Source organism: Eleginops maclovinus, chromosome 3, assembly GCF_036324505.1.
Source record: "Eleginops maclovinus isolate JMC-PN-2008 ecotype Puerto Natales chromosome 3, JC_Emac_rtc_rv5, whole genome shotgun sequence".
Lineage (NCBI taxonomy): Eukaryota > Metazoa > Chordata > Actinopteri > Perciformes > Eleginopidae > Eleginops > Eleginops maclovinus.
The window spans coordinates 5,639,236-5,652,141 of NC_086351.1; the positions used below are offsets into that span (position 1 = coordinate 5,639,236).

Consider the following 12,906-nt stretch of genomic DNA (forward strand, 5'->3'; position numbering starts at 1 on the left):
ATAGCATTAATGTACAAGAGAGCTTTTCTTTCCAGATCCTCATCTTTCTTTTAGGATTTTTGTCATGGTATCTTTTCTTAATCATATAAAGATACTTTAGGCAGGTATGTCAAATGTTGATGTTTTGACAACCCCTTAACGCAAATCTACATTAATTTAAAATCCATACAGCTATTATCAACCGGAGATTGTTCGAGAAGCAAGACTTATCCTTTTTTTGACTGAATCAGACTTGATATGATGTAGGGCCCAATGAATTACTTTCTGATAAGCCCCTTTTCTCTGGATTCCTCCCATGATGGCTTCTCTGCACAGGCGAGTAGGGAGATGGTAGAAGGATTAGGAATAGGTTATATCCGGGGCTCACTTGCAGTAAGGCACACTAAAGATAGCAAACAGTGTCCAGTATATCCTGCTGGAGCATGGCAACAGAGTCACAGATTAGATATGGAGGCCCTAGCTAATGATAAGAGAAGCTGAGAGCAGTCTCACCATAACACTAATATACATCCAAAGTAAATCAGAGTGAATAACGGGACAGGATTTTAAAATAAATGGATGCAATCTCTGTAGGTACATGTATGCAACACATATGTGCTTGTGGTGCTACGGTGTAGTGAACAATATCCATTTCCTCTGAGCATTTAGGCTGTCCTACACTTTGTTCTCTAGTCTTATTATAATGGCTTTCTTGCCTGAATGTACCTCATGTGTTAATTAATTACCCTGATAATACATTTATACACCTAATGGAATCTACTTAGCCTTGCCAGTCTTCTTCAAAATGATGTATTGCTCTTATTGATGGATTGAATCATGTACACTGCTGGTGTTGCCGCTAATTGTCCTCATTGATTAATTTTCACCATCTTGTCACAATTGTCTCCTTTATTTAGGCCACACATTCATTCTGTAGGCACGTGTCAGTTATATTAACAGTCAACAGGCCCTATCAGCCACCACTGGAGGTCAAGTGACCCATGGTTTGCTGCAATCTGATAAATTCAATTTAGTTGCAGAACGATGAGCAAGGCATTAGGGGCAGAACAACTGCATTATTTGTATACTTTAGGCAGGAAAAGATACTGTACTTAAATGGGACACTAGACACATGAGTCGGCAAAAAGTGAGTGCAACATGCAGCCTGACCTCTCCTTGTCCTCTGTAACTTCAGCAATAGTTAACATCATAATGCTGCTATTTATGGCACCTGTTAAATAAGGCAATATCTCAGGATCGATTTTGCTGCCGCTCGCTTGCCCCTTTGGCACTCTCTTCGAACACAAGTTGGATTTGATAACTCAAGCCTTATCGATTTTTCTATAAGCAAAAATGGTCTGCACAGTGGCATAAACAATAGATATTGGTTGTGTCCTCATGCTTTTTTAAAGATCAATATGTAAAGGTTTTTTGTGTTTGTGTGAAACTTTATATACACCGTAGTATACACTGTACTGTAAATAGGAACTGTGTTTACAGCTGCCAAATTCGGAAATTGAAAGGATTTCTACATGGTTATTCAACATGGTTGTCGCATCAGGAATTGCTTAAGTTATGACACTGGAAAGAATGTCACTTCCCCAACTGCAAGATTACCTAGTACGTTTCACACGCATGAGGGGAAAATATGTTTTTGGAGGATTACACTGGGAGAATAGGGAGATGATATATAGGAAGATTGCTGCCGCGACACAAATGGAAATACACAGTATGAAACAAACAAAAGTAATGGCAAGGCGGTGTTGGGAAAGGTCGTGTGGGTTTGAGGAAAAAGAGATCTGGGGGATTGGGGTTGGAGGGAGAGGGGCCATAACATTCAAATGGCAGATTGCGATCTAGCTTCCTGAGTTGGGGAGAAAGTGACAGAGACTAATGGATTCCCGCGCCTGGTGTGATTAAGAGGCTGTACTAAACCTGAGATAATGTGCTGATATCTGCTGGGAGCTGCTTGACGCTAGCTGATCATTATCAGTGGACCTAGGACAGAGGAGAAACCGCTCACCTCTCTGCAGTACTCAGCTCGCCCTACATGTCCAGTCTGGTTATATCTGAAGAGGCACACCAATATTCTCTACAATATCCCGCTATTCAAATAATAAAGCGCTGATTTGGCTAAAGCGCTTTCGCAATAGCAGAGCATGCATTTCCTACTTTGCCTAATGGAATGCATAAGAAAGAATTTCCCCATTAGATGTCCTGTGGCGTCTAGTGTAATTGTAGGAAATGTTCAATGGCCGTAATGCTATTTAAGCATCGATTAGTGATAAAAATAGCCCTTGGTGAGCTGGCAAAACAAAACTTGAAGTTTCATGGAGTAAACAGGCTGTGGTGCATTAAACATTGCTGATGTTCTTATGCATGGTCCTTGGGTTTCACTCTGCCGTTGCACATTTTAATTTTAATCTTAATCAATGTTCCGTGCTCTAATGAGAACACTGTTTTTTTACACGCTTGTTGACCTGCCAGATCCAGATGCACTAAATGTCATCAGTCCCATTAGCCTTAGGAATGTAAGCACTAGCCTCTAGCACCAAAACAAAAACCCTAGCGTAAGCTGCAAGCCCTCAACAAGCATGAACTACCGCATCAAATAGCATTTTAATTTCTAAAGGAATGACTCTTTGATAAGTTGCTGTATCAATTTAAAAAGGCCACAAAAACCATGAGTGGGACTTCAATGCAGCACTTGTGGAAAAATGACTCTTGTCAATTCATTCCATACTGTCATTACTACCTAACTGGTCCATTGGGACTCCTTTTCTGCAGAATAACAAGTCCCTGCATCTCAACAACCATATGTCTTGGCTATCCCTGGGGAAGACGCCTCCGGATGCCCACATCCCGTTTTCGTGCTGTCAGTTTCAGTCAGAAGAAGCGTGACAGCTATATGTTGTACCATCAAGATGGATCAGGATGAAGTACTTTGCTCTCAAATTCTAAATACAAATGCGCAATTTCAGTGTGAAGTCTATGCTAGTTTGTCTTGTACGTGATCTTGTGTGAAACACAGTTTTTTGGACTGTGGTATAAAGCCAAAGCATATCAAATCTGATTAATCATGACAAGTTTAAGGTTTAGATTTTGCTACCCTCATAGCTGGACTGTGTTTTGCAGTCATACCAAAACTACAGGTGGGGAATTTTCCCCAGATCAAACATTGCTAACCTGAAGGTCTGGATACTCTGAGACAGTTTCCAGCTGATTATCTCATCTGCCAAAGAGTGGAACCTGATGTAATGTTTGAGATGAAACAGGCTTCAATCTGGAGTGATCTGAATAAAAACAGAAGGAGTAGAATGATACAGTCAGTGATGATGCGGCGTATGTTTATGAGCAACAGACGAATTATTTGAATGCTACTTTACTGCACTGTGTACTGTGCCATAACAGGCATATTACAAGCATGCTTAAAATATATTACTAACTCTATACTGACACTTACAATATGATGAAATTAATCCAATGAGTTGGATAGCTCATTTATTTATTTGTTTTCTTCTTGTTCATTATTGAATTAAACACAATCCAATTAGGAGTGTGCATTACCCTTTCTAGCAGTTTGATTAAGCAAGTACAATACTAAGGCGGATGCTCAGCCAAATAATGTTGCATAACAAATCCTCCAAATAGGGATTTCCATTTATGAGCAGAGATATTATTCTACATAAACTCCCAGAGCTGCACGCTGAATCTGCCAGTGGTGTTGAAGGTTGTTATTGTAAAGACTGGCCTGTCCAAGATGTCTAGTTGAATGCAAATGTCATGTAGGTTTACAAATTAAAAGTGTGGCATGCATGTATTTATTGTTTACTTTCTGCAATGCCATTTTTAATACAGGAAAGACTGCATGGGTTCATAACTAACAACGTTCGGGTGAATGCCACTGTTATTCTTGTAATATATTTTTCCTCCTGTTGGATTGCCTCAACAATACATATTTGAATAGAAATGACCTCAATTTCGAGGGAACATTTCATTTGGCTAGGGTGCACGTTATACATATTGAGGAATAGCAACATGTCAGGCCTGCCAAGCAGATTCCCAAAGTAGCTAAAAATGACACCGCTTAGAGCCAGCACTGTCTTCACCGTACGCGAGTGCCAAGTATTTTGTATTCCACTATGAATATTGGGTGCAGAGGATGTTTTGTTTTTGTCGCACTCAGATTATATTCTCTCCTTTTTCTCCGACTACACTGGAGAGCTGTGACACCATGTTTCCATTGTCAATAAAACAATCACCTTACAAGGTTTCTGGACACCATGTCACTATGTCCCAACACATTACTGTGACAGTATGTCTGCTGGAAAACAACTACTGTTGGGAAAGTTGAAGGTTATCATTTATTTTCTAAACATGGCAGGTGTCATTTATTATGCACTGACACATTGCAACTAGCTTTAAAAGAAGAACTACTTCAACATGAGGAAAACATAATTTTCCAGCCACCTACTGGGGTGAATAAACTGCCAGAATATATGACGTATGACCCTACTCTTCCCACTGCTTATGACGGATGCCTTGCAGGTCTGAGTAAATGTGAAGAGGTTTACTTTCTCTTTTAACCAATCTTTAGTGAGTGTTGGGACATTAACTTGGCAAAGCGTTTGATCTGTAATCTGGGTGAATGGCTGTGTCATATCAAAACTCTTGGCAGGAGCCCTGTGTTCAAAATTGTTTGAAAAACCAACAGACAGAGAGTGAGGCGCCTGCCTCCTGCTTACAGCGCTGTTGACAAAAACAATGAATCTGTCCCTGGCACTCAAAGGAACACTTGCTTTTAGTCATACTAGTACTCTGCGTGGTGAATGATTGATTTCAGGGATTATCATTACCATATGTTATACAAACAAATCTATTTGTCTAGCAGTGCTGCGTACTTGACCGCTCTACACAGACAACTTGATCAATTGGTACACATGCATACCACTTGAGGAAAAAAGTGGAAGCAAAAATCAAAAACACAAAGCCCAACCAGGGTTTGTAAAAAGGACATCAGTAGAAATCTTCAACATGCATGGAGCAATGGAATAGAAGGAGCATCTATTTTCAATAATAAAGTGCAAATACAAGCAGCCGGTCCTTAATGGAACTACTCACTGTATTGCTCATTGGTAGGCCCTCCCCCCCAGGCTTACCAAGATTGAATACACCATATGTTTATCTGGAGCTTTTCCCCTTGTAAGTGGCACTGACGGCATGGTTTTGGCACTATGCCTGTACTTCCCATAATGCATCAATCGAAAAGCTCATTTAGGCAGTCACTTCCCAGACAAACAAAAGGGACTGGGGCTTTTATTTGTTTGTTAGATAACAGCTATCCATCCGCTGTGAATCTCTTACAGTATTCAGGCTTCACTTTAATGTGCTGTATAGAGAATATCACACACAGAAGCACAGGACATTTTGCTTGCATGATCAATGAAGGTATGAAGGTGTGAAATTACATATATTTTTTAATTACATAACTTAGTAAAGTTATTGTAGTACGACTTCAGAGCAGTTTTAATATTTTCCCTAGTGGTGTCATATAACACAAACCAATGGATTGAGCTTGTATCAGTCTGAGGACGATGTGCAGTTGTCGTTGCTCCACGAGTGACGATTGGTGCGTTAGCAGGTGGTTTAGTCATGTTATTGTAGAGTAAGGCAGCTGCTTTTAATAAAGTATGACAAGAGCCCTATCTTTGATTGTGATGTTGGCCCCCTGCTGTGAAGAACCAACAATAGTTCCATTTAGACATCATGTTGATAATAGACACATTTTGGGATATCTTTTTCCAAAGATATATTCATTCCATTGTTCTACAATTGTCAACGGCCAACAGTCGCTCCCCTGCTACGCTCTGGGTATGAACTGATTATTTTTTGGTTATATCTGTATCTCATCTAACTTTGTAAGATATTCTCTTATCCCGCATCAGCAGCTCGCCCCCTCCCCCCAGTTACCCTGCTGCTGCTGTGCGGCCATTTTTAGCCCCATAATTTCTTTGGCAGTAAGCTCCTGATGAGGTTGGTCAGGGATGAAGACTTCTATTAACTCAAATGTTGTACATGAAGGGAATTGCAGACCCATAAAGCAAGGTCTTGTCAGTCTCCCAGGTGAGCTCTAGCATGAAGAGCATAGCCTCGCTCTCCTCCCACTGGCAGATTTGCCTTAAAAGTTTCAGTACCAAGGAGGGAGGTAAAAACTTTGGGACAGTTGCTAGATTTTTACCCTTCACTCGCTCAGCATTAATGTTGTCTGCTATTTAATGAAAGGGATCTCCCCAAAAAGCAAGCTTCACTCAGTGCATTTAAAGAACAATAATAACCTTATATGAGATCATGGATGTCCTACAGTATAACTAATCACAACATGGTCCTATTTTGGCGTAATGCAATGGAGTAGTTCTTGTTTTAGTCTCAGTTGTTTTTCTAATGCAAGCATACATGCAGGCATGGGTTACGCAATACACATTTCTACCAATCATATCACATTGCACTGATCTGTAGGTTGCAGTAGCACTGCAAGACATACAACAATGTGCAGTGAAAATGATGACTCAAGCCTTCTGTTTTGGTGAGCAACACTGAAACGAACATGACTTTTGTTAGTCTACTTTTATCTGTACGTTTCTTCTTTTTGCAATCAAAAGAAGACCTTGTTTATTGTAGATTGTTAACAATGAACACCATCTTGTTGCAGGTGAGGAAAATCAGAAAGCCACATTTATGAGCTGTAATCAGTGGCAAAGAATAAAAACACTTTTTTGGTGAGTTGCAAACAACAATCGTATTTCACTTATGGAAGCTGATTAGTGTTTGCAGATTTAGCTTTTCTAAATGTATTTATTTGTATGTGACAAACTCTTAATGGCTGCTATTAACTAACCACGTGACGCAAATTGGAGATCATGAAAAATGTTTCCAATAAATGAATAAACTGATTTTTTCCACTTTGTTGTTCAGGTATGATTGAAAGAGAACACTGTATAAACGGAGGAGTGATTCCCTTTCCTGTTCAATGTCTTCACTCTGCTGTTAAACTGCTCTCATGTTAAGAAGCATCAGATCAGCGCATGCGCTGCAGCGTCCAATCAGTGACTGATAAACAGTAAGGGGGCGGGGCGAGTGGCTGAGGATTTCACCGGAGGAGGGTCTGGTGGTTCCTCGGTTATTACTGCATTAAACTAGAGTATCACCTTAGTGTCACATATGCACCTATAAAAGGTAAACTATTCTTAGTCAAATGTATGTAATGTGTCAAATAAATAAATAAAATAATCTAACAGAGCAATGTATTCCTGTAACACCAAATGATCTGTGCAATGATTTTACACTTTATTCCTTCATTTTTTGTTTACTACAGCTTTTATTACATGGTATACTGCCCCCTCTCGCCATTCCTTGTGTAAATCTTCCGAGGAAGACACAGAAAATGATGTTGGCAGATGCAGAGCATTCGGATGCTGAGAACTATTCCATATATTATCCAGGACGCAGCACTGACAGATGCTGTACTGACTGTAATGGTGTTGCTTATTGACACAAACGCATATTTGCAGTAGCAGGAATTAATCTTCGGAGCTTGAATCAAAAGGGGGGGGTCCAGACCACTGCATGCAGATTATTTGTGTTAGGGGGGAAAAATGAAGAAGAAAACATATAATGTAATCGATTCATGAGAATTGCTATTCCACATGGGTACATTTAGATATTAATATGTTCTTTGAAAACGAGGGACAACACATATAGACTATGACACACTCTTTCAACTGCCAATATTAACATAAGTGAACACTTATTCGGAGTCAACAGTTTAAGTGTCTTATGTGAATTAAACGGTCTGTTGACAAACAGTAACACACTCATTTATTTTTCATATTCGGGGTCAAGATGTCACCATTGTGTGGGAGAGTATTACGATAGCTTGCCATGATATTGATTTTTCCATTCACTCGTCTTGGGAAAGCATGCACAAACAAGTTTTTGTTTTATTCTCTTGAATTTTCCCCTGCACCATCGTTGCTTCCAGTTGGACTCGTCTCGAATGTGTGAAGTGCAGTGTGGATATTCCACCCACGTAAAGTACCGAATGAACTCTGGTAATTTGGTTGATAACCTCCTCTGGTATGTCAGCAGTATAACTTTCCCAGTGAGGTGGGATGCAGTTTAAACAGTGATTAAAGCACGTTATCTCTCCTACCTTTTGACACTTGTATATCCGAGGCTGGGTTAGGAAGACGCAAGCTGTAAGGCAAAAAATCGTTGTTATTTCCCAAGGTCTAACCATGTTTACATTAAGAGTGCTGTGTTCAATTGTATGAAGAGTTATCACATACTAGTGTTTGGGTACATGTCAGTAAGCTTTAGTCAACAGGTATACGTTTAAATCCAGAAGGCGAATTTGAGGCCATCAGCTAAAGTCGAGAAAAATAAAGTCACCATCGATTCAAGTCACTGAACTGCACAGAAAAACTATGTTTAACGACTTACACAATAAAAGTCGCTAATGTTTGGCATACATGGACATGAAAAATTAATAAGCAACGATTACTGATTCATGAGGCTTGTAAAGCTGGGCAGACATTGGAAAAACTGAGCCCAGGTTTTAATTGAAGTGATTGCATCCAACTGCTTTTAGGATCCGGCCAAATTTCCAACGGTTTGACTTTATTGGAGATGTGTTGAAAAATATTAAAATAAATCTTTTAAAATTGGAGAAAAACTAAATAATAAAAAATAAGTAAAAATATAAAGATTCAAGCACTGGATTTTTGTCTAATTGTCATAAAAGCAAGTGTGCACGCCTTCTGTCCCTGAATGCACATCATGAAACTGAACAGAAATCTTTGTTTAGACTAATGTTCCTACGCTCCTGTCATTGGCAAATATGTTTTGACAAATTATGAAGGATTTCTTTACAAATTTAGAGCCATAACACAGAGAATTCTGTCAGCTACATGTGGAAATTATTCCACCACACTATTCAATGGGTTCAACCTACCAAGGTGTCTGCCTGCACTTTAATGAGAGTCGAGGTAATGGGCTGTTTAATCTGGCCTCAGAGCTTGGATGAATATGATGATTAAGAATATGACAGCGGCACTTCCACACCTTGAGAAAGTGATGATTCTACACGTGTTGGTTGTCGCCTTGCGTTAAACGGTTGTTTCATCACTGTCAGCGACAGATGCGGCGATCCTGCTCCTGCCACACTGAGCGTCTGCAGAGGAACTTCGTCGCACCAGTCTAACATGACAAGAGGAAGAGGTGTTCATTGGTGTGCATTATTCTGTAAAGAATATCAATCCAGCTTTATGTGTTCATACAGAACATGCTGCATCATCCTCAACAAAAAGTTTCCCCCCAGATATCTGGCACAATTTGTTGTCATAAAAATACCCCTGACAAGAAAGGAGGCCATTTGCAAGCAGATGCCTGGCTGAAATGTTACAGTCGCTGTAATGCATCACCTGTTTCAGGGGGAGGTGCACTGCTGCTGGTCATTAGGACCACCAAGGGTTTACCCACCGCCCGGCAATGAGTTGTAGTCATGAAATACTAGACTGTAATCGTGTGGATTGTATGAGGAGGTTGTGCACTCTGTGATGGAGTAGTACTGACACTTCACTGAACCCCTGAGCTGGCCAGCTGTTGGATCATTGGAAGTCATGCTGTTGAAGTGCAATATTAATATAGATTGTTCTGCTGTCACTGGGGTAATATCTATAACCCTGACCTTGGAGACTTTGATCTTGGGCAAACATATCTCCAAGGCTGAAGTTATAGAGAGCACACTATAAAGAAAAGTAACCTCAATGGATTTAGTGCACTTCAGCTTTTGAGACACATCAGTGGTGGCAGGTAGAGAGCGGAGGAGGGAGGAGTGTTTGTGGATGTGCGACACAGTTGACTCAGTTGAACACTGGGTTTAACTTTTACTTGACGAACTACTGAGCTAAAGATACATGCATTAAATTTCCCTGACCAATGGTTATAACAAAATGTGTAACATGTAGACTTACAAGAGAAATCCAAACAGAGGTGCTTCTAAAAGCCCCAAATCCAAAAACAGAGAAGTATGAAAGGCAAGTAGGACAGATGTTCAGGTCTTTGCATTAATACATTATTAGGTATTGAGAGTCAGTGGAATTTCACAGAGTAATAACCCTATTAAGTTATCAATTTTAGAATGTTTTATAATTCAGCCGTCAGAATGAAAGGTTTTAGAACACTTTGATTAAAACCAAACAAGAAAATAAGTTTGTATTTACGGTTTTAATCTTTGATATCCATTGGTCAGAGTATTTACATTGTACCTATGTATGTATATCTATTCCAATAGTGTAATAAACTGTATATTGAGAAAGTGAAAATATGTTCTGCATTATAAGTGGAATTATTGTATCCAAGTTGGCATTCTTTGCAGTTTAGATAAAGGCATGGTAAATGTATTTATATGGCACATCTTAGCCACAACGCAATTCAACGAGGACAGATTGCAAAAGTCAAACAATATAAAAATGCATTTAAAACCAGATGGGGTAAAAAATATAAAGAAGCTAAAGTAGAAAATATGAATGCAAGAATAAACATTGCAGCAAAGTGCAAGAAAGGAATAATAAAGTAATACAAATAAGTGGCAAAAACCAAAATCTGAGCAGCAGACCTGCATAGTGGGTTTTTTCTGAAAGGTGTTGCATTAAACTGAACGAATAAGAGTGTTTGGTTGTCCAAATTAACTAAATGGAGTAAAAAAAAAAAAGCACCCAGACCAGGGAGGTTAGCTGAGTTGTAAGTGTAAACAAGAGCCTTTTGTTCAGGAGACTGAACTCTCAGTGAACGCTGACATGATGATGGAGGGAGTCCGGATGGGACCTTGTCAGCGGGCCACAGCACCGTCCCCCAGAGCAGAGCTACAGCGGATAAGGGTGCCATGACTCTGATCGTTAAAATAGAAAAAAATAAGCAAGAGGTAAGCTGAGGACTGTAAAACAGGGTCATTGGGGACTCCCTGTGTCTAGCCCCACATCAAGCGATGGGAAGAGACACACAAGCCTGGCTTTTAGACAGAACACATTCACAGAGCGAGCAGTGAATGAAGCGCTGTCAATTTGCCAAAGTAGCTCGGGTGATTAACATTTGAACTGCGGCACATCAAGACCCCCCTGTGGATGAATGGTCATTCCATCAGCCTCATTAGGGGGAGAAAACCTATTCAAGGATGCCAAGCACAAATTGCCCAGGCCCAACTGTCAAGCATGGGCAGAGAATGACAATAGCAACCCAAAGTAAACAGTCGCGTCTCATAGATCGCTCAAATCCTCCAGTAAACAACATTCAGAGCCAAAATAAGCAATGAGCTTCTTAAACTGATGGAGTGTGTCATAACAATAACCTATGGTAACTCCATGGTAAATCGCTTCAATATGGTGGTCCCCTCACAGTAAAACACCATGGACAGAGATCTTGATAGCCAATGTGGTTAGTGAGACCTCGACACACATACTTGTTTATACAATTAACTATTCTTTCACATGAAAGCAAAAAAAACAAACATGCAATTTACTCCGTTTTTTGTCTAATGAGTATTTCCTTCATGGAAAAAATAGTCAGTGTTACACTTCATGGAATGACTGACTTCTAAATAGATTTACTGTACAACATGGCTCCAGCTAATGATACAAAGAGCAGCAAGTCCACCAAATGTGTCGGCTGCCACCCTTGAACAGACACAGCAGTGGCTTGCCAGCACTTTGTCCCTTTTCTTTCGCTTTCCTGCCATCTGCAAGCCCCTCATCAACTATTTATGGACTTGACACACACATACATGCAAACAAACAGAAGCCGAGGAAAAAACACATCCACGTGAGAAGCCAAGTTTGACAAAAGCTACTACCCTTACAAACATTCAAATGAAGAACAACAAACATCCTTTACACAAGAAAACACAATGAAATAGATATTGATGTATGCCCTTCAAAGTTATTGCCTCTGCCAAGGAACTTGTATTTTTAGCATGGATTGTCTGTCTGTTAGTCAGCAGGATTACAGGACAAACTACTAGACTGTTTTCTATAAAACTTAGTGCAAGAGTGTAGCCTGGGCCAAGGAAGAACCTAGTAGATTTGAAACAGATCCAAATGTGTTAACAAAGACCCATCTTGCAAACAACTAAAACATAATTTGTGTATTTGCAGATTTTAAACATCCTGGTTGCGTTCATGTTGTTATTTCTATGTTACCACTTTAAGCAGATGAACAGCAGAGTTGGAAAAAATATCTTCCTAACTTGGGAAAATGGGGACCATGAGGAGCATGTTAAGCATCGACGAGGGACATTTTAGTTATAACTGTAAAGCACCAAAAGAAGACGCATCGATCAATAAATTATGGACCTTGAACCGTCATGAACAAAGTCAGACGGATCGATACGTTTTGGCTCGTAATTATAGGTTGAATAAACCAAATAGCATGATCTTTTTTGATGTTGTGTCTCATCATCGTGTCTTAATATTTCAATGTCGTAAGTGGATTTTGCTAAATGGCTAGGAGAGTATGCAGCTAGCATGGCTCTAACTGTATCCCTGTTCGCTAAAACTATGACTATTGCTTGGAAATCTCAGAGTGAACAGTGTAAGGTTTGACTAGATTGACCTTTTTTTATCCATGAAAAGATAACACACTAACATAAATGAATGCATAGGGGTTTTCAGTTATACAAGATAATAGCTCTAAAACACAGTTTTTCCTGTCCATTGAATTGTTGCTAGAGATATAGAACTGTCTCTCTTCCAAGTCCTTAGGTGAGAACAGTCATTTTGGCTCAGAAACTGTTCACAATTAGTGATTGCTTTCCCATACCTGTTTTTTTTTTCCTTCTCTTCTCTCTTCAGTTAAAAAAATCAGCATGATCTTGTT

At 39.7% G+C, this 12,906-nt stretch overlaps 1 long non-coding RNA gene across 1 annotated transcript in view; it reads right to left on the reverse strand.

Moving 5' to 3' along the window:
* Positions 1–8,290: 8,290 nt before the first annotated feature.
* Positions 8,291–12,906, reverse strand: part of LOC134862209 (uncharacterized) — a 53,517-nt gene continuing 48,901 nt past the window's right edge. Inside the window, exons 2-3 of the long non-coding RNA XR_010165475.1 lie at positions 9,100–9,234; positions 8,291–8,402 (exon numbers count right to left, since the gene is read on the reverse strand). This is a non-coding gene — a long non-coding RNA (uncharacterized LOC134862209). The remainder of the gene's footprint in view (positions 8,403–9,099; positions 9,235–12,906) is intronic.